The following is a 20,524-nucleotide window of genomic DNA, read 5'->3' on the forward strand; positions in this document are numbered from 1 at the left end:
CTTTGAAGTACTTAGATCTGAAAACAGATGCCTATTTTGATACATTTTCTTCAGTGTCATGATAGAAAATAATATGTCTTTTTGGTGTTCACCGGGAGAAATACAGTAATTTCATTGTTGAAAATATCTGTGACTACACGCAGATCCTCGGATGTATTTTGATTAAGATCCAATAGGATATAGCCGTGGGGTTTATTAGTTGCCTGATTGTATTCTGAGAGCAGGATTTTTGGGAAACCTTGATATTTCTGTTTATTTTGTTCTATTGCTGAGAAGGAATCACGAGAGACCTATCAGATGTTATAGTAGGTATAATACTATACAAGTTTTTACGTACTAGTTCTCCGTTGAACAAGGTTGTGTAGGACTACAGTGTTAAAACTCTGACCATGGTGATAGTAGACTATAACCGAATGCAACGTTTGCTTGGATCATTGTTTAATAGATTCGGCCGGAATGTCAATGATCAAACATGAATTTTGTTCAATAATGTTGAAAACATCAACTCCCTGTATGAACTGTATCTGCACCGATCCCACTGCAGCAGCAATTGCTTCTATTTTATTGTATGACTCCTGCAAAATACTATAGCAATAGTATATTTTTTTCGGCTTTTCTGCAAACATTTTATCACAATTTTCAATTATTTTATTTAATAGTGTTGTTTTGCCCAACATTGAGGTCACACACAGAAACGATATAAAAGGTGTTTTAAATTGATAAATGTTCATTTAAGCAGTTCACCTGGACAACTAACTGTAGACCCTAATTGTCTAATGACTAAATAATTTTTTTCCCTACTACTACTCTGTTCTTCAAGAAGAAGACAAAGACAAAAGACGAATAAAGAATCATATTTTTTCTTTTATTATATGCACATAAAAAAGTAACAATACATTGAAAAAAAAAATACACTTTTTTAAATTTATTCATAATAAAAAATACAACATTTACATGGGGATACAGAGAAAAAACACTTTTTTTTTGTTTATTTATAGAGAAAAAAACATTAAATTAGAGAGAGAGCACTTGAAAAAAAAAATACACTTTTTAAAATTTATTTATAATAAAAAAAAAATACAACAACATTTACATAGGTAAACACACACAGAGAGAAAAAACACTTTTTTTTTTATAGTGAAAAAAAAACATTAAATTAGAGAGATGGCACTTGAAAAAAAAAATCTGCTCTAAGTCCAAAAAAAAGATAACTTTGGTGACGGTGTGCCCCCCGCGCTGGCGGGGGCCGCCCCCCCCCCCGGGCCGCGAGGCCCCGCCTCCCAAGGTTTTTTTTAGGAAATTATTTACAGGACTTTATTTAAACCGAGACTTTCCCGATGGGCAATACATTCGATCCGGTCTGAAGTTAAATAGTGACCAAGGGGGAGGGTGGTCACACCATCTTGAGAAACATAGACCTTGTCAGAAATGGTACTCATGGCTATTTTTTCTACATTTACAGTATAGTTCCTATAGTTCAATGAACGAATTGCCGACAATTTTGCTCGTGGAATTGTATTGTCTACAATACAATTCCTATAATTGTTCATTTCGAAATTCTTGTCCACATAGCACGTGGGTACTTCTTTGCAACGTTTCTTGATTTCCTCGTCGTATGTTTGTATAAAGTACACCTTCGGACCTACAAACATAACACGGGAAATCAAGTTGCTTCCGGTTTCCGATTTAAAAAATAAAAGCTGATTGGGCGCCCCACGTTTCACTAGCTCAGGGTAAAGACCACCACTCCAATTGGTGTAGTACATTCGTGAGCTGATAATTTCACCATGCGCCAAATCATCAATTAGATTTGATGTTTTTACTTTGAGCAGTAGAGAATCCGTGTCACCGTAGCAGACCTCTACTTGCCCCTTTTTCGGCCACTATACCGTAGCCACATTGTAGTAGAATTCCAACATGAGCTTTTTTGAGATCTCTAAGATAGCACTGCCTGCAGCAATATTTTTATTCAAGACAATGCGTCTTTTTTTCCTATTCAAAAGTACCATGTCCGGGCCAAGGATTGTAAAGTAAGTGTAATTGGGATTGGCAATAATTCGAGCACATTGTTCTGGATCGGTCACAACGTTACAACGATTCCTCTTGCGAACACTCTCACATATTTTGCCGAAAGCCGAATTCAAAATGAGTTTATAAATTCCTTTTTCGGCTTTCGTCTGTGCTGCATAACGTTTGCAGACAAAAGTGTCAACAAATGTTTTCAAATAAAGTTTTTGACTAAAATGAAGTGCTCGGTGAACCTTTGTGACGTTGAAACCATTGTTAAACATCCATTTTAACGATACATGATGTATAAATATGTTTTTTTTTGGTAGAAGGTCAGCAATAAGTTTTGTTTTGAAGGTGCGCAATGCAATCCGTCCACCTCGACTAAACGCCTATTGCGAGGACTCAAAGAGTCCTTAGTCACAGGTCTATTGATACATGGGAAAACAAAATCCTTTAATGAATCGTGAAGCTCGACTGCTATCTCTCCATCAATTTCAAAACACCATCCTACCGGCACGTTCTCCTCAACACTGTTAACGCTTGGGAAATGGAGAGCTTGATGATCATTGAGCCATTTATAGTCAGAGCAAGGTGGTGAATAATGGGACATGGCTGAGGGATCGAGAGGATTCATATCGATGAAAACTGTAGTCGATTTTGTTCCTGTCTTCTCTCCTGTTGGATCGGTTTCCAAGATATGGTCTCCGTGAAAAACAAAACCCCCCCCTCATTGACCTCTCGATGAACAGGTGCTGATCAATGTCGGTGATTAGCCCAATTTTTCCCCACTAATTTTTAGGATGAGGTCCATCACTAGATGAGGCGAAGAAAAATAATATCCCAAATCAAGATTAAAGTCCTCATAGATTTTATCCGTATTTTTACACATAATGTCTAACAGTGTTAAAACGTCACTCGTCAAATACAGCTTGCAGTAGTCAAACCAGTTTTTACACCTTCCCTCTACCCAAACTTTTGTTGAAAAACTGTATTCCTCGGGGGTGTACCTACGATCGTGAAGACTGTCGTAAAACGATTCACTACAAGGAATAGTCTCCTCGGTGAATCTCGATATGGAACAATAATAATCATAAAGATAGATGCCCTTGACCGTTAAAAAATCATATAAATCTTTTGGAAATTGTTGCTTGAGAAGAGGAAAAGAATGGCAGCCGTCATCGTTTTTCTGCACTTGAATTAATTTGCTCAATGATTTGGGGAAAAAATTGTAGGAATCTAAAAAGCAAATTTTATTCGTGTACTCAACGCCGGCTTCAACAAATTTCCACATAAATTCCAAAACAAGCAACTTTTCCGATGATTTAGGTATGATTTTGTACGTAAAGCATGTCTATCACCCATGCATCATCATCACTTGTTCCATTTCTTTGAAGATGTGCCAATGCAGGTAGCACAGACTTTAGATCATAGTTAGAGTTATGTATAAAAACCGGTAGAAAAAGTTGTTGTTTAATTTTTAAATTACACGAATTGTGAGCCCACCCACGAAAGTTACTTTTTCCCATTGAATTGGGGTCAATAAGGTAATTGTGGTCCTGCACCGCGTCTTTTGGGGTAAGGGCACCCATACAAACCCAGAAAATTGTCCCCTTTTCCAGTGCCAGTTGCTCTTTATCTGACAATGTCATTGGATAATTGATATGATGTAATCGTGAAATTACCTTTTTTGTCATTTTTATTAAGGAAACCGATGACTTTTGCATACTGCCCTCCTCGTCCATAGTAAAAAAAACTCTTCCAAGAGCATTTTATTGTTGGCGTCACGACGGGCATGCGCATAGGAACACGCAAGTAGTTTGTGTTCCTTGACTATATTCGACCTTGATGGGTTCGATACCTCAATCAGTCTTGTTTCAGAATCCAAAGACACTTTATCAGATTGCAGAAGAGGATTTATAAAATTTTTAAACTGTAAAGTGTCTTTGCCTTCTGCCGGCATTTCAATTATTTGATTTCCATGAATTTTGCAATACCCCATGTGATCTGAGAATGTTCGCTCAGATGTGAATGAGGAAAGGCACATGGGGCAATAGAAACGTTCTCCAAATTTTTTGCCTTCAGATAGGAGTCGACTTATCGCCGTAACGGGGAAAAATGAGCATAAGAATTTACATCTTTGGGAGGTTCGTAAATAAGCCATAAAAATTTTTTAACATTTTCCATCATCGGGGTCCTCACTCAGTAAAAAACTCCTTTTTTATCCGTTGTTTTCCCATCTACAAATTCTGTGTCGTACTGGAGAACAACACCCCCCCCCCCCACAAATTACTTTGCGTTCTAAAAAAGTCGTATTTATTTAAATGAACACCGATAAATTAACACAAAAAAAAAAAAAATTAATTTAGGGAAATTTTTCCCACCGTTACGAGCAAGTCTGTCAAGATTTTTCATTGATGATTGATCTTTTAATGTCTTATGGGCTGCTGCTTAAAATGCATATTTAAAACATTGCAGCCCCGTTTCAAATGTGAAACTTTGAACTCCTTTGGTATCCGACAAATCTGGGTGGCATTTTATTTTGTTACCTCGCCCTCCCCTTAAAATAAAGTTTTTTTTTTTAATCTACTGAGATTCAGATCCATGCGTTCAATGTATAAAATGGTGGACCCACTCCCCTCTCATTAAATGTATTCAAAGTTGAAATTAGTTTATTCACCCAGTTGAAAAAGTTGTCTTCGAAATCGTTTAGACCTGGGTAGAAAGTCTGGTTGCCTGTCGAAAAATGAAAATAAAAAATGTCCCCGGATGTTCCCTTTTGTAAGTAAACTTTTTGATTCACCGATGCTTTAATTCCCCCTCGACCCCCTCCCCCAATTCTGGATCTGAATCTCAATTTTTGCTCGAATTCCGTCGATATAACTATGGAGAACTTTCACGGTGTCAGTTAAAATAATGCTCGCGTTTTCATGGGGAAGGCTAAAATCTACCCTGTATGTTTGTAAATGGCTTAGAGACGATTCTAACAGATAAAATCCGGTATTTCCGGGGACATTGCACTATTATCATGTCCTGACCCTGTTTGTTCAGGACTCAATTCACTAATTGTAAAGTCCCCGGAAGAATGTCCCGGAAGAATGTTAAAAATGTCCCCGGAAGAATTAGACCCAACAATTTGAATAAGACTGTCCATTTCTTCAGCTGTAAATTGAAAATCCAGGGGGATATCAAATAACGTACCTTCACTAACATCTGGCGAGAGGGTACAATTACCCATAATACTTTGAAGTCCTGGACCAGGGAAGGCAGAAGTTTCCACAGCTTCCCCCTGAAACTAGAAAATGAATGGATTAAGTTTTTTTTTTTGACGAAAGTTTTATCACAATTATAACACACTTTTTTTTTTTTTACTAAAAGTTACCCCCCCCCCAACCCCCCAACCCCCAACCCCTCCCGGGGAGGACCCTTGGGAACCGGGAGCTTCCTTCGAGGTAGGAGGATTGATACCCTTTCGAGTTGGGGGTATCGGACTTCACAACACTGTTCAAATAGAACAGCCTCAAATTCTTTCTCGAAAACACCTAAGTATTTCAATGAAATGAGTCTGCCCCAAATAATGTTTCTTGACAACACTGTGAACACATAATAGAAGATTACTAAAAAGCTTCTTCCCCTGTGCTAATATATCTTATTAGAAATACACATCCTGTCACACGAAGCCCACTTAGAATTCAAATTATAGCTATAAAGCGGATTAAAATTCAAATTTAGCGAGGGGAGATCTGATAAGGAGCGGATGCGCGCAAAAGCTCAGCGCAATAATACCAGTTTAAAGAGTGCTTGCCAACTGTGAAATAGCAAATCGTTTTTGTTTTTTTTTTGTTTTTCAAATAGTTAGTTTTTGTTTAAAATGAATATTGGAATTATTGCATTAGAATGCGTGTTAGTTAGAAGTTACAAGGTAAAGTTTTTTGTTTATTTTAGAAATGCGTGATAAGCATTCCTTTATATACCGCTAATTTGGTTAATGAAAGAAAATGAAATATTTTAGAAACAAATTTAAGTTTTACTCATCAAAAGCTATGCGCCTGAGAAAATTTACCTTATTTTTGAAAATAGGGATAGAAAAAATTATGTATATACTTACAAATTCTGACTGGGCTTCTACATCTGAACTCCTTGACAAAACATAAAGGGGGTCAAGCTCACGATCTTCAGTAGGCTAAGCTGAGGCATTATGAGAAGCAGTCCATTCTCTCTTGAACGTCCTTCCAGCTTGCTTGGAGCTAACACTGGGGTTAGAGGGCTCTGTCACTATAAGTTGGGTAATTGTTGGATGGTCCAGATCGTGTGTAATTCTACCGGCATATTTGATAATTGATGGTCTTGTAGCTTGCATTAATACACGTTTGCTACATCTTGCTTTTTTTTCAGAAGGGGGGTTATTACACACATCCTAGTCATTGAAAAAAAAGGCATTATTTAGCATGAAGAAAAAATGTATTTATATTTTTGAAAATAATTAATTGGATTTCTTGCATTTAAATAAGTTTAAAAAACATCTTGATTTAGAAATAAGGGTTTTTCAATTAATTTTTTTACCAATTGAATCTTAATTCGACAAAAACTGGGTTTGCCACGAAATTTTACAAAACCTTACTTGAGTCTTTTTTTTTTTCAATTAAATAAATATTTATATTTTCCTTTATTATCAAAATAAAATACTCATTGTTACAAATTTAGATTTTTTAGAATGATTTTCAGCTCTTAAACTAAGGTAAGCAGCAGCATAGATTCTAAATTGTTTTGGTTCTTCTTCTAAAGACTAAAAGCACCATTAGGCTACTATGATCTAAAATATCACTGAAATACATTTTCCAGCAGTACATGGTAACGAACTATAAGTAAGGAACAAATCAGCTTAATAGTAGCCGAAACTCTAAAAAGGCCCACTGATCTTGATAAAAATCGCACCTTAAATTTCAGCCTATAAGAGATATATGTAAAGGTTTCAGCTCCTAAACAATAGGCTTCTAAGTGCATAAGTACCCTTAGTTCTAGTTTCTGTCTTAAGTAGTCAAAACTTTTTAAAAGAGGTAACCACACAGTGTAAGGAAAGAATTTCTTCTTTAACTTAATGACAAGACAATTTCTTTTTATTATAATAATGAGAAAATTTTTAATCACCAGAAATTGCTTAGAATTATCCATTTTCTATGTAAATGTTTACAAAAAATGTCTGTAGTGTTAAGTTGAATAAACTATTCAAAACTGTTGAAGAATCTAATTTGAAACCTGAATATATACAAAAAATAATTGTACAACAGCGAAACAAGACAGGCTGGTTTTGGTTTATCACTAAAAAAAAGACATTGAACTTTGAAATTGCGTAAATCTCTTGACAAAGAAAGAGTGTAATGACCAGTAGAATACAATACCTATTAGAAAAACCTGTTTGGTACGGGGGCGTCGTAGAATAACATGGTATTTGCTATATGTCCCGTAGAATTATTTGCGATATGTCTCGTAGAAGTATTTGCTATATGTCTCGTAGAAGTATTTGCTATATGTCCCGTAGAAGTATTTGCTATATGTCCCGTAGAAGTATTTGCTATATGTCCCGTAGAAGTATTTGCTATATGTCCCGTAGAAGTATTTGCTATATGTCTCCTAGAATTCAAAAGATGGATACTACTATGGTGGGCGTGAGAGTGAGACTAGTTGCTCTCCAATCACTTCCGACTATTAAAAATGGCACTAGCCCATGGGCGCCCATATGGGGGGACAGGGGGGCTTGCTCCCCCCCCCCTGGATGAATGATTCTGCCTTATTTTTATATTTTTGTTCTGATATTTCTATTATATAGCATTAAAAGTAGCAATTAGACGAAGTTTGCCCCCCCCCCCTGGAATTCAGCTTATGGGCGCCCATGCACTAGCCCTTTCAATTTCGAATCGAATGAGCTCTTTTTGAAGTTTCTATGACAACCCTTTCTATAAAAACTTTATATGCCCCAGGGCATAACTTACAACCCTTGACCTGAGGGCTTTTAGGGAGTTGCAATCCTCAAAGACATAATTTCCGGACCTTTCAACTACGTTGAACAAAATGGCTATCTCAAAATTTTGATCGGATGTGTTTGGGGAAATGGTGGGCGTGAGAAGGGGGTTACTTGCCAACCAATCAATTTCGACTATAAAAAAAGCACTAGCCATTTCAATTTCCAATCGAATGATTCCTTTTCGAAGTTTCTACGACAACGCTTTCTATAATAAAAAACCTTATAGCATACGCCCCCAGGGAATAACTTACAACCCTTGCCCTAAGGGCAGTGGGGGGAGTATCATCCTAAAAACATAATTTCCAGACATTTTAACTACGTCGAACCAAATGGCTATCTCAAAATTTTGATTGGCTGTGCTTAGGGAAATGGTGTGTGTGAGAGGGGTGTTAGTTATCCTCCACTCATTTTTGACACTTAAAATGGGCACAAACCCTTCTAATTACCAATCAAATGAGCCCTTTTTTTAAATTTCTACAGCATCACTATCTATAAAAAGCTTATATGCCCCCAGGGCATAACTTACAACCCTAGTCCCAAGGGTTCTGAGGGGAGTTATTATCCTCAAATACCTAATTTCTACAACTTTTAACTACATTGAACAAAATGTCTATCTAAAAATTTTAACTGGATGTGTTTGGGGATAAGGTGGGTGTGAGAGGGCGTTTAGTTGCCCTCCAATCACTTTCGACTATTTAAAAGGGCACTAGCCCTTTGAATATACAATCGAATGAGCCCTTTTCAAGTTTCTACGACAAAGCTTTCAATAAAAACCTTATATGCCCCCAGGGCATCAGTGCGTAGCTTACAACCCTTATCCGGACGGCCGTGGGAGGAGTTTCATCCTTTTAGATATAATTTCCGGACATTTCAACTACTTTGGACAAAATAGCTATCTCTAAATTTTGATTGGATGTGTTTGGATAAATAGTGGGCGTGGAAGGGGTGTTAGTTGCCTTCCAATCACTTTCGACTATTAAAAAATGGACTAGTCATTTCAATTTCCATCGAATGAGCCGTTTCTGGTGTCCCTACCATAACGTTTTTTGTAAAAAAAAACTTATATGCCTCCAGGACATAATTTAAAATCCTTGTCCTTAGGGTTGGGGGAGGGGAGGTGTCTTACTCAAAGACCTAATCTCCAAAACTTTCAACTATGTTGAACAAAATGGCTATCTCAAAATTTTGATTGGATGTGTTTGGGGAAAAGGTGGGCGTGAGAAGGGGGTTACTTGCCCTCCAATCACTTTCGACTATTAAAAGGGCACTAGCCCTTTGAATTTCCAATCGAACGAGCCTTTTTTAAGTTTCTACGACAAAGCTTTCTATAAAAACCTTAATAACTTACAACCCTTGCCCTGGGGGCTATGGGGGAGTGTCCTCCTGAATATATATATATATATATATATATATATATATATATATATATATATATATATATATATATATATATATATATATATATATATATATATATATATATATATATATATATATATATATATATATATATATATATATATATATATATACATACATATATATGTATATATACATATAAGTATATAGAAGTCAACTGCGCTGAACAAAATGGCAGCCCTTTTAGAGTTTCTACGACAACGCTTTCTATAAGCACTTTATAAGCTCCCAGGGAATAAATTGCAACCCTTGCCCTGAGGGCTGTGAGGTGGCTGTCATCCTCAAAGACCTAATTTCTAGAACTTTCAACTACGTTAAACAAAATGGCTATCTCAAAATTTTGATTGGAAGTGTTTTTGGAAATGGTGGGCATAGAAGGGGTACCATCTGCCTTCCAACCACTTTCGACTATTAAAAAGGGCATAAGCCACTCCAATTTCCTATCGACTGAGCCCTTTTCAAAGTTTCTACGACAACTCCTTCGATACGAAGTGCCCTGGTCTAAGACCAAGAAACCAAAAAAACTCCCAAGGATGTTTCCTTGGGGGAAGGGACATTTCCATGAAGGGGGCGCCGGATTTCCCAGCATTATATAAAAACGATCAGAAATTAAATTAAAAAAAAAATTTCGACTGAAAGTAAGGGGCAAACATTGAAATTTAAAACGAACAGAAATTATTACGTATATGAGGGGGTTCGCCCCCTAGTCAATACCTCGCTCTTTACGCTAAAGTTTTTTTAGTACTTTCAAAAGAGGTATCTATTCTAATTAACCGGCCTTTGTGATTCAGAGGTTTGTGATTCGAACAAAATTTGAACTTTAGCGTAAAGAACGAGGTATTGACTAGGGAGCAAACTCCCTAATATACGTAATAAAAACATAGGAATGTAGAAGTTCGTTACGTAAGTTAATTCGTAATTTACGTCAGAAAAAAATTTCGAGAAAGCCATTTAGCCAAAAAAAGTAAAATTAATATGCAAATTTTGTTTTAATTATTAATGTACGGTTAGCCAAAATCAAAGCTGAATTAATTCAAAAACGTTCAGAAATTAAATTTAAAAAAAACAAGTTTTTTTTAACTGAAAGTAAGGAGCGACATTAAGACTTAAAATGAACGGAAATTATTCCATATATGAAAGGAACTGTCCCCTCCTCAACACTTCACTCTTTACGCTAAAGTTTGACTCTGTTACTCAACTTTATTTTTTAAAACAATAAAAAACTTTAGCCTAAAGAGCAAGGCGTTGAGGAGGGGACAGTTCCTTTCATATATGGAATAATTTCTGTCCGTTTTAAGTTTTAATGTCGCTCCTTATTTTCAGTTTAAAAAAAACTTTTTTTTTTAATAGCCCTAGATAGCGGGATTCAACCCCACTTTTCGTACAGTCCACTGTTTGAAGTGCGGTCAGTCAGCCGGGTACCCAAAACAATCCATGGGCAATTTCTCTGGAAAACATCTAGCGAATCTTCATCCGCTTTTCGGAGTGCCCATGCATTAGAACCATATTTGATCATTGTCATCATTGTAGCTTCCAATGTTCTAATCTTAGTTTGCAGACTTATCTTCATTTTCTTCCAAACTTTTTCAACGGTGAAAAAACATCCTGAGCTTTGGCTATTCTACTTTTAAAATCTTCACCGCTCCCACCTTCCTTACTAATAATACGAGTATTACCAAGGTAAGTGAAGCTGTCGACCTGATCATTCTTTTCGTTACCCAACGTCACCTTTTCATCTTCACTTATTCGTAGCCTTAGTGACTTAGTATTCTTAACATTAGTTTTCAAGCCTATTCAAGCACCTTGAACTCACAAAACCTCTAAAAGTTCATTAATTTTGCTCATGCTTTCATCTAGGATGCTTAAATCTTCGGCATAAACTATGTCCAAGAAAGTTTTTCCTCCCCATTTGAATCCATGTTTTCCTAATGCCTTTCCTGTGCTTCTTAAGACGAAGTCCATCAAAATGATCCATATAAAAGGAATAGAACAAAATCCTGCTTAACTTCTGATTAAATACGAAACCAGCTGGTAACCTCTTTTCCTACCTTAACAGCAGCAGTGTTATTCTGGTAAATAGCAATAATCACTAAAATGTTATTTTCTGGTATACCATACAAGGATAAGACCTTCACTAAAGGTCTTCTTCCATCAGAATCGAACGCTTGCTCATAATCCATAAAACTGAAGACCAAGGGTGTTTGATAACACAAGAACTTCTCAATTGTTAACTTAAGAGTGGAAATTTCAATTTTAGTTTAAATTTTAGTTTGGGGAGGAAAACAAACGCACAACGTGGCGTTTCCCTTTAGTTTAATACTTACATAGCGTTTGGCATCAGTTTCCATATTCCTTGCAATTTTTTGGCGATAGACATCCTAGCTGAGAATAAGAGCTTACAGACAGAGTAGGCACTGGCGTATTTAAGGGGAGGCAGGAGCATGGGCGTCCATAGGCTGAATTTTAGGGGGGGGGCTTACCTGGTCTAATCGTCACTTCTAGTACTATATAATTGATATCTCAAGACAAAATATCATAAGCAGCACGATAGCGCTGCCTAAAAGAAGAGCAATGTGGGTTCAATATATTGTTTTGTTTTTTAGACCAGGGCACTTCTTATAGAAAGAAATGTCATAGGAACATCAAAAAGAGCTCATGGAGGGCAACCAGTTATAGTGTTTTTTTAAGATTCAAAGTGATCAGAAAGGAAATACCCCCCCCCCCACACACACACACACACAAGTTGCATTTTCTCGAAACGCATCTGATAGAAATTTCAAGATGGCCAGTTGTTGTCATAGAAACTTCGAAAAGGGCTCAGTCAGTTGGTAATTGGGAGGGCTAGTGCCTCTAGAAAAAAAAATACTTGGTATTACATGAAGTGATGATCTCTCGTTTGGAGATCACATCAGCCAGATCACAGCAAAAGCTTCTTTCGTGCTATAAAACCTATAAAACCTAATTTCCAAAACTTTCAACTACGTTCAACAAAATAGTTATCTCAAAATTTTGATTGGATGTTTTTGGGGGAATGGTGAACATGAGAGGGCGGTTAGTTACCTGCCAATCACTTTCGACTATTAAACATGTCACTAGCCCTCTTATTTCCCAACTGAATGAGCCCCCTTTGAAGTTTCTACAACAACACTATCTATACAAACAATATATGCCCCCGGGGCATAACTTACAACCTTTGCCCTGGGGGCTCTTGGGTGTTTGTCATCCTCAAATACATAATTTCTAGAACTTTCAACTACGTTGAACAAAATGGCTATCTCAAAACTTTGATTGAATGTGTTTAGGGAAACGATGGATGTGAGAGGGTGGCTAGTTGCCCTGCAATAACTTTCAACTATTAAAAAGGACACTATCCTTTTCAATTTCCAATAGAATGAACCCTTTTTGAAGTTTCTACAACATTGCTTTCTATATAAAAAAAAACTTATAAACACCCAGGGCATAACTTACGACCCTTGCCCTGGGGGCTGTGGGGGGGGGGTTGTTGTTGTCATCCTCAAAGACATAATTTCCAGAACTTTCAACTACATTAAAAAATGCCTATCTCAAAAATTTTGATTGTATGTGTCTGGTGGCTGTGAGAGGGGGTTAGTTGGCCTCCAATCATTTTCAACTATTAAAAAGGGCACTAACCATTTCAATTTCCAGTCGAATGAGCCCTTTCTGAAGTTTCTGTGACAACGCTTTCTATAAGAACCTTATAGACCCCCAGGGCATAATTTACAACCCTTGCCCTGAGGGCTGTGAGGGGGGAGGGGTTGTCATCGTTAAAGACCTAATTTCCAAAACTTTCAACTACATTGAACAAGAGGGCTATCTAAAAATGTTGATTGGATGTGTTTGGGGGAAAGGTGGGCGTGAGAGGGGGGTTAGTTGCCCTCCAATTGCTTTTGACTATTAAAAAGGGCACTAGCCCTCTGACTTTCCAATTGAATGAGCCCTTTTTCAAGTTTCTATGACAAAGCTTTCAATAAGAACCTTATATGCCCCCAGGGTATAACCTATAACCCCTGAAGACTGTGGTGAGAGTGTCCTGCTCAAAGATATAGTTTCCAGAACTTTCAACTGCGTTGAACAAAATGGCTATCTCAAAATTTTGATAGGATGTGTTTGGGGAAATGGTGGGCGTGGAAGGGGTGTTAGTTTCGTTCCAGTCACTTTTGAGTATTAAAAAGGGCTCTAGCCTAGTCAATTTCAAATTGAATGAGCCCTTTTTGAAGTTTCTACAACAACTCCTACAAAAACCTTATATGCCCCAGGGCACAACTTACAACCCTTGCCCTGAGAGCTGTGGGGGGTTGTCATCTTCAAAGACCTAATTTCCAGAACTTTCAACTACGTTGAACAAAATGACCATCTCAAAATTTTGATTGTATATGTTTGGGGAAAAGGTGGGTCAGAGAGAGGAGTTAGTTGCCCTCCAATCATATTTGACTATTAAAAAGGGCACTAAGCCTTTGAATTTCCAATTGAATGAGCCCTTTTTGAAGTTTCTATGACAATACTTTCTATAAAAACCTTATATGCCCCCAAGGCAAAACTTACAACCCTTGCCCTGAGGGCTCTGGGGGGAGTGTCCTTCTCAAAAACATAATTTCTATCTGGAAATCAACTATGTTGAACAAAATGGCTATCTCAAAATTTTGATTGGATGTGTTTGGGGAAATGGTGGGCATGGAAGGGGTGCCAGTTGCCTTCCAATCACTTTTGAGTATTAAAAAGGGCACTAGTCATTTTTAATTCCAATCAAATTTCAATTCCAATCAAATGAGCTCTTTTCAAACTTCTACAACAACTCCTTTGATACAAAGTGCCCTGGTCTAAAGGAAAAAAAATAAATACCATAATATATTGTACCAACATCATTCTTTACTTAGGCAGCCCAAAAATTAAAGCAAAATTGACGTACAATGTACCAGAAAGTTTCATAATCCTCAATATGTGATTTTACCCTTCTCATTGTTGTGACCTCTTTTTCACCATACTATCAGAAGACAACTATTCTGACATAAAATGTTGAGCTGATCTCAAAAATCAAATTAACCTAATGTAAGGACTACTAGAAAACCCGTTTCATGTTCTTCAATATGCACTTTTATCAATAGGAAGAAACTGAAACTGCTCCAGTCCAGAAACTTGAAACTGTGGTTCCAATACTATGGTATCCATACTGTGAATATTCTTAAGAGCCAAACAATCTGGGTCATGGGATATCTACTTAAAATCCACCCCTGATATGCTAACTCATTTGGCAGCATCTAGGCACAACAATGACACAAAATCCTGCCAGCTTTATATCCAGCAAATGTTCAAGCTCTAAGAAACCCATCCTGCCACTTATCAAGCCTTCCAGAATGGGATGCATGTGATCAGACGTTCTGATAGATTCTGGGCTCCCCATGGATCTTGTCATTGAGCGGGAGCTCAAGTGTTGTCTCAAAACAGCTAGTGGCCTTACTGATGGAAGTGGTATGACAGAAGTTCAAAGGTATTTATGGGTTCTGACTTGTCCAGTCTGCTCTACACTAAATCTTCTGATGGAGGGTATGTCACAGGCTTTCTATGGAACTAATGAACAACATAAGGAAATGTCTGAGCTGAGGCAGCTAAGAGATTGTAAAGACACTCAGATTGTTATTGATTTCCTTGAAAAAGATCCCCATTATATGGGGATCTTCAACTAAGAAACATCAGCAATAGTCTGACAGCCTACAAATCTGCCAACATTGATTCTGCTAGAGATTTAGGTCTAAAAATCATTGACTCCATGTCTGGAAAGCTGGTCTCTGATTTTGTGTTTTGTCAAAAACAACAGGCAGTTCAAATTACTACAAAGCAGAATCTGGGTGTAGATTGCAAAAGACTGGACCCCACTCTCCTTTTTCAGAGGTTCATCATGCTAGCAAAGAGGATCCATCTCATGGGATCTGAGTACTTTCAACACAAACTGTGTTCCTATCCAGCATCACTTTTTGACAGTTCTTCCATCCTCTGGTCTCCAAACAAGCCAGTTTGCCAAGGTTATAGCACATGCTTGCAATCTTGAAGAGTGCTCTACTCCCCTTCCCAAAGGCATTTGATGTATCATCAACTGTGGAGCTCATCTGCACAGAATTCCAAGGGCCAAAAACAAACAATACTCCAAAATCCTTCACCATTATGCTACCTACATGACCCAAAAGTATCCATCTGCCACTACTGTGGTTGATGACTATGTTGGTGGAGCTACCATAAATGATATGGCCCAGTCAAAGAGAAGTCATATAATTGGCTGTGAGATCTTCTTCCCATCAGATATGCAGCTGAAGGCAAAAAAGGATGAATTCTTGTCCTGCAATAAAAACATAGCCAGGTTTATCTACACAGAGGCTGTTTATCTCCAATCAAAGGGCTTTGTTGTAGTCCAGGCACCAAGTCATGCAGATGTCCAAATTGTGCAAGCTGCTGTTGATTCTTCGTGGTATCACAACACTGCTGTCATTGGAGATGATACTGACCTTTTGGTTCTATTGTGTTATCATGGTGGCCCATCAAACAAGATACTATTCTTTACACCTGAGCCAAAGTCAAACAAAGCTCCCTGAATATGAGACAAGATTTTAAGCCATATTAAGGCTTAGTTCATATTATTGAAATAGATCTTCAAATATTTAAAACCTTGTAAATAAAGATCAAAAGAGGAAGGAGCCTTAAAACACTTTCTATGTGCCTCATTTGATTACTAGGTGTATTCTTCAAGGTTTCACTTTTAACACATAAAGACTGTAGAATATCACCAAAGGCCAGTGTCCCTTTTAAGAAGGAAGGGGTGGGAATAGGCATTTAAAAAGAACTTCCATTGGGATCATTTGAGCTTCCAATTCATTCCCAAGAGTTTCAGTCATTTTCCTCAACAACTTTTCAAAAAAGCCAAAACATCCTTTTAGAACTTACCAAACACTTGCCTAGGCTAAGAGAACTTGGCATTAAAACCACAAGGTTGAAGGAAACAGCTCCTTCTTTCATAATTCAATATTTACCTCTAGAGGAAATTAAGTTTTCAGCCCTTATAGGATTGAAACAGCCTATAGTAACCAAGAGTTTGAAAACTTGTTTAGCAAAAACTGGCTAGTGAGAAAAAATTGCCTTTTGTAGCTGATTAAGGAACAGTACTTATAATTTTCATTAGTTGTAAATGGACATCCACCACATGGCTAATATGGGAGTAAAGTTTATTTCGGATGCAAATAGATGTTATATTTAGATTGAGGATTCAATTCTAGGTATATATTTCCACATTAGGGGGGTGGGGGTATATATTCTGTGAATATATAGGTTCTAAGAAATTAATGAATTTCTTCTATATTTGCAAATTAAGGGGGGGGGGGATAGAGTATAGCAAGGCTGTATGCAAAATTGGTTAATTATGATTATTCTGTATATTATAAAGTAAGAATTATTTTTGTACCATGATTCCTTCTCTCCAGTTAGTGCTCTAGGCTACTCGTGGGCGCCCATATGGGGGGGCAGGGGGGGGCTCTTGCCCCCTCTGGCTGAATGATGCTGCCTTATTTTTATATTTTTGTTCTGAGATTTCTATTATATAGCATTAAAAGTAGCAATTAGACGAAGTTTGCCCCCCCCCTGGAATTCAGCTTATGGGTGCCCATGAGGCTACTACCAAATGTATTATAATTTTTTTTTTAAATAGAGCCAGAAACCCCTCAGAATGACATCAATTTTGCTGTGGTGTCATTTTCAGGGGTTACAAGCTCTATTTCAAAATTCCTGCCATAGGCTAGGCGGTAAAATTCTAGTTTAGCAACTTTTGACTGTCTCAGAAAGGGGTTAGGTTAGGAGAATGAAACTTTCAGGGATGGGTCTACAGGCTAGAGTATGTCCCGGGAAGGTATTTTGAAGTACCTACCTCTACTCCTTCTTTGTCTAGAGGGTCCTGACCTTTGATGACCTTATAAAATCTGTGAGCTATAGAAGTAAAACCTTGCAAAATAGATCTTCTGCTTAAATGAAGCATAACAAAATTGTTTTCAGCTTCACAACTTTGCTCAATCCCAATTTATAAGGTTTTAAAGATATGCAAATACTTTTCCTAAATTTTGAAATTAAAACATTGATATGGCTCAAAATTCTACTCAAATGACTAAAATTACAGTCTCAGAACTAAAGCCAGTGAAAAAGAAACTGATAACTCAAAATTAAGGTAAAGTGTTGTTTTGACAAAATTTCAATAGGTAGGTCTATAGACCTATCATGTAGGCAAATTTCAGGACCCTCTAGAGGGAAAAGGAGTGGAGGTAGGTACTTCAAAATACCTTCCCAGGACATTCTTTGGCCTGTGGACCCATAACTGAAAGTTTCATTTTCCTAACCTAAACCCATTCCAAGATAGCCAAAAGTAGCTAAACTAGAATTTTACCGGCTAGGCTACTTGTACAATCAAAAGTAAGGGAAACAATAGCCTAATTACATTTTTAAATCAGCCACAAAAGGTAATTTTTTTCCCAAGACAGTTTTTTTAGGAACAATTTTTAACCTTTTGATTACTATAAAATGTTTTACCTATAGCAGCCTGATTAAGCGCTAAAAATGTACTTTCCTCCAGATGTAATTATTGAATTATGAAAGAGCATAAAAAACCATCAAATGATGCATTTAAGAAAATTAGGTGGACCTAACTTCTAACAAATGTAGGAAGAAATCATCTTTACATAAAATTAAACTCGTTTTTAAAATTAAAGCTTAACCTGAGGACAAAGAATATGGAAATGGGAAAACACTTAAAAATTACCTTATGGGCCTTCAAAAAAAAAATGTAAATAATTTTATTCCTTCTCGTCCTTTACGACTATCAGTCACTGTTGCCAGAAAATTAAACAAAAAACAAGCACGAGCCTTTGGAAAACAATCCAAAATCTGTCCAAGCCTTTGAAAACCAAGAGTGCCATCATTGACAGTTCCTAAAGTGCTAAAGTTGCCCAATTTTGCGTGTTTCAAAACAATTTTCGGTGCTAAAGTAAAAAAAAGAAAAAATTGCACGTGGCCCGATAAGTGCAGTTGGATTAGTTTTATCAGTTTTTTGATTAGTTAGATGATTTTTTTTTGTCCGGCTATTTCAGACTTTGTACCGATCTTTCGAAACGAACACGGTAAAAAGGTGGTCCTGGTTAAATCAAACTTCGCACAAATCTTTCGAAACAAATACGGTCCACACCTTTTGTTCTTTCCTTAGCCTTTTTCAAAATCCTCATTATTTCGTCCATATCAAAATTAAGAAATTGTATTACGAAAGTGCTACAAATTGAAGAACGTGCTACAGCGCTACACACGATGAAACAGTGCTAAGATAGTTCTTTCGGGCTAAAGTCAGAAAAAGTTTCGCCCCTAATCTAACTCTACTTTTACCTTACTTGATTACCATGGGCGCCCATAAGGTGAATTCTAGGGGGGCAAACGTCGTCTAATTGGCACTTTTAATGCTATATAATAGAAATCTCAGAACAAAAATATAAAAATAAGACAGCATCATTCAGCCAGGGGGGAGGAGTTCCCTCCCCCCCCCCCCAACTGTCCCTCTTATTGGCACCCATGTTGCTTACCATTGGTTCATCCTGCTCCGCTTTCTCGGAAGAACAACCATTTTGCGTGATTCACCAAATTTCATCTGTTTTTCGCTGCAGATTTATGCGTCATAATGGTTAAACAGCTGTGAACTCTTTTTATTTACTTTTAGAACTTAATAGAGCTTATTTCGATGGATACGCTGGTCTAAACTAGTAATAACCACAAGCCGAAGACAGATATATCTTTGGTTTATTATCGCACAACAAAAATATATTATTTAAAGATAACTTTAAAATTAAAATAAGGCCTGAAAAGCAAACGTCGGAATGGGGTTAATACTAAAGCCTTCATAATCTCAAGATGAAATAATACGGGCAGCTAAAGACCCATCATTAAGAAACAAGAAAAAAAGAAGAAAAGGACAGGGCAGGGCTAACCGAGAGAACCCCTAGACTTTGAAAATTACCTTCTTATTTATATTTCACAGCTATTTTCTATTTTAGCTATGTGCTATATTAAACCAGCAACTGGTCCAATAAATACGACCAACAAACTGGTGCCCTAATTATATAATCTTGTTTTGATATGTCTAAGAGCGAGCGCGTCTACACTATTTTATTTCCGAGGAGGGTTCATTCAAAACTAAGCTTCATGTGGTCAGTACCCGTTTCGTTATTGTTCTTGTGAAGAATTCGTTGTAAAATATGAGTTTTGTATATTGCCTTTTTTAGTAGCTGGGAAAGGAAATGTGTTCTAGGCTTTCAAGGGGGTTTTGGTCAGCAGATTCTTGACGTTGTTGAATAGTTTATGGGATGACTAGTCCCAGTGGAGTGTATGGGACTGTCGTGAACGGGGGAAATGTAAGTGATTGGTTTATGGGATTTCTAAGCGGGAAAGTTTCACCGTGGAGTATGGGAGTGATTTTCTAAGTGAGTTTCTACGTGTTTCTTCAGTTCTTCTCTTGCCGTGTCTGAGTGAAGTTCTTGTCTACTACTCGTTTAACTATGAGTAAAAGGCGACAACAAACTTTGCATTTTTTTTGTTCGGTGAAAATGCGGAAGAAAAATGAAGAAACTTTAGTGCAAGAAACTGGCAATAGTGTCAGCACCCAAAGTCTCGGGTTAGTTGAGATAAATTCCCCAATCTGTGACAGAATTTTGGAAACAAGCGGAACAATAAATGGCTCAGATCAACATGAAAGTTCGGTCTGCATCGCTGAACCCCTTGCGGGTTCCAGTAGCAGTCAAAAAACTCTCTCAGATATCTCTAGGACGCGTCACGACAAACTAGCTCAACCTATTCTTGAGAGATATCCGGCTTCCACTTCTAACGGAAGGAAATTCAGTGAACATTACTGTAAGATTTATGAATGGATTGAATACTCAAAAAACTTGAATTCTGTGTTTTGTTTTGCTTGCCGCCATTTTTCTATGGGGACTCTAAGGGCTGGAGATACTGCCGGAAAAAGGGCTTTCATTGAGTCAGGATTTTGCAAGT

General features: G+C 37.3%; 1 protein-coding gene across 1 annotated transcript in view; it reads right to left on the reverse strand.

Moving 5' to 3' along the window:
- The window catches only part of Ufl1 (UFM1 specific ligase 1), a 104,899-nt gene extending 86,503 nt beyond the window's left edge, over positions 1-18,396 (reverse strand). The window contains exon 1 of the mRNA XM_089101448.1: positions 18,255-18,396. The gene's annotated coding sequence lies outside the window, so the exon portion shown is untranslated. The remainder of the gene's footprint in view (positions 1-18,254) is intronic.
- Positions 18,397-20,524: the final 2,128 nt, after the last annotated feature.

Source organism: Artemia sp. Qi Xiang Cuo, chromosome 2, assembly GCF_049724085.1.
Source record: "Artemia sp. Qi Xiang Cuo chromosome 2, ASM4972408v1, whole genome shotgun sequence".
In the NCBI taxonomy this organism is placed as follows: Eukaryota; Metazoa; Arthropoda; class Branchiopoda; order Anostraca; family Artemiidae; genus Artemia; species Artemia sp. Qi Xiang Cuo.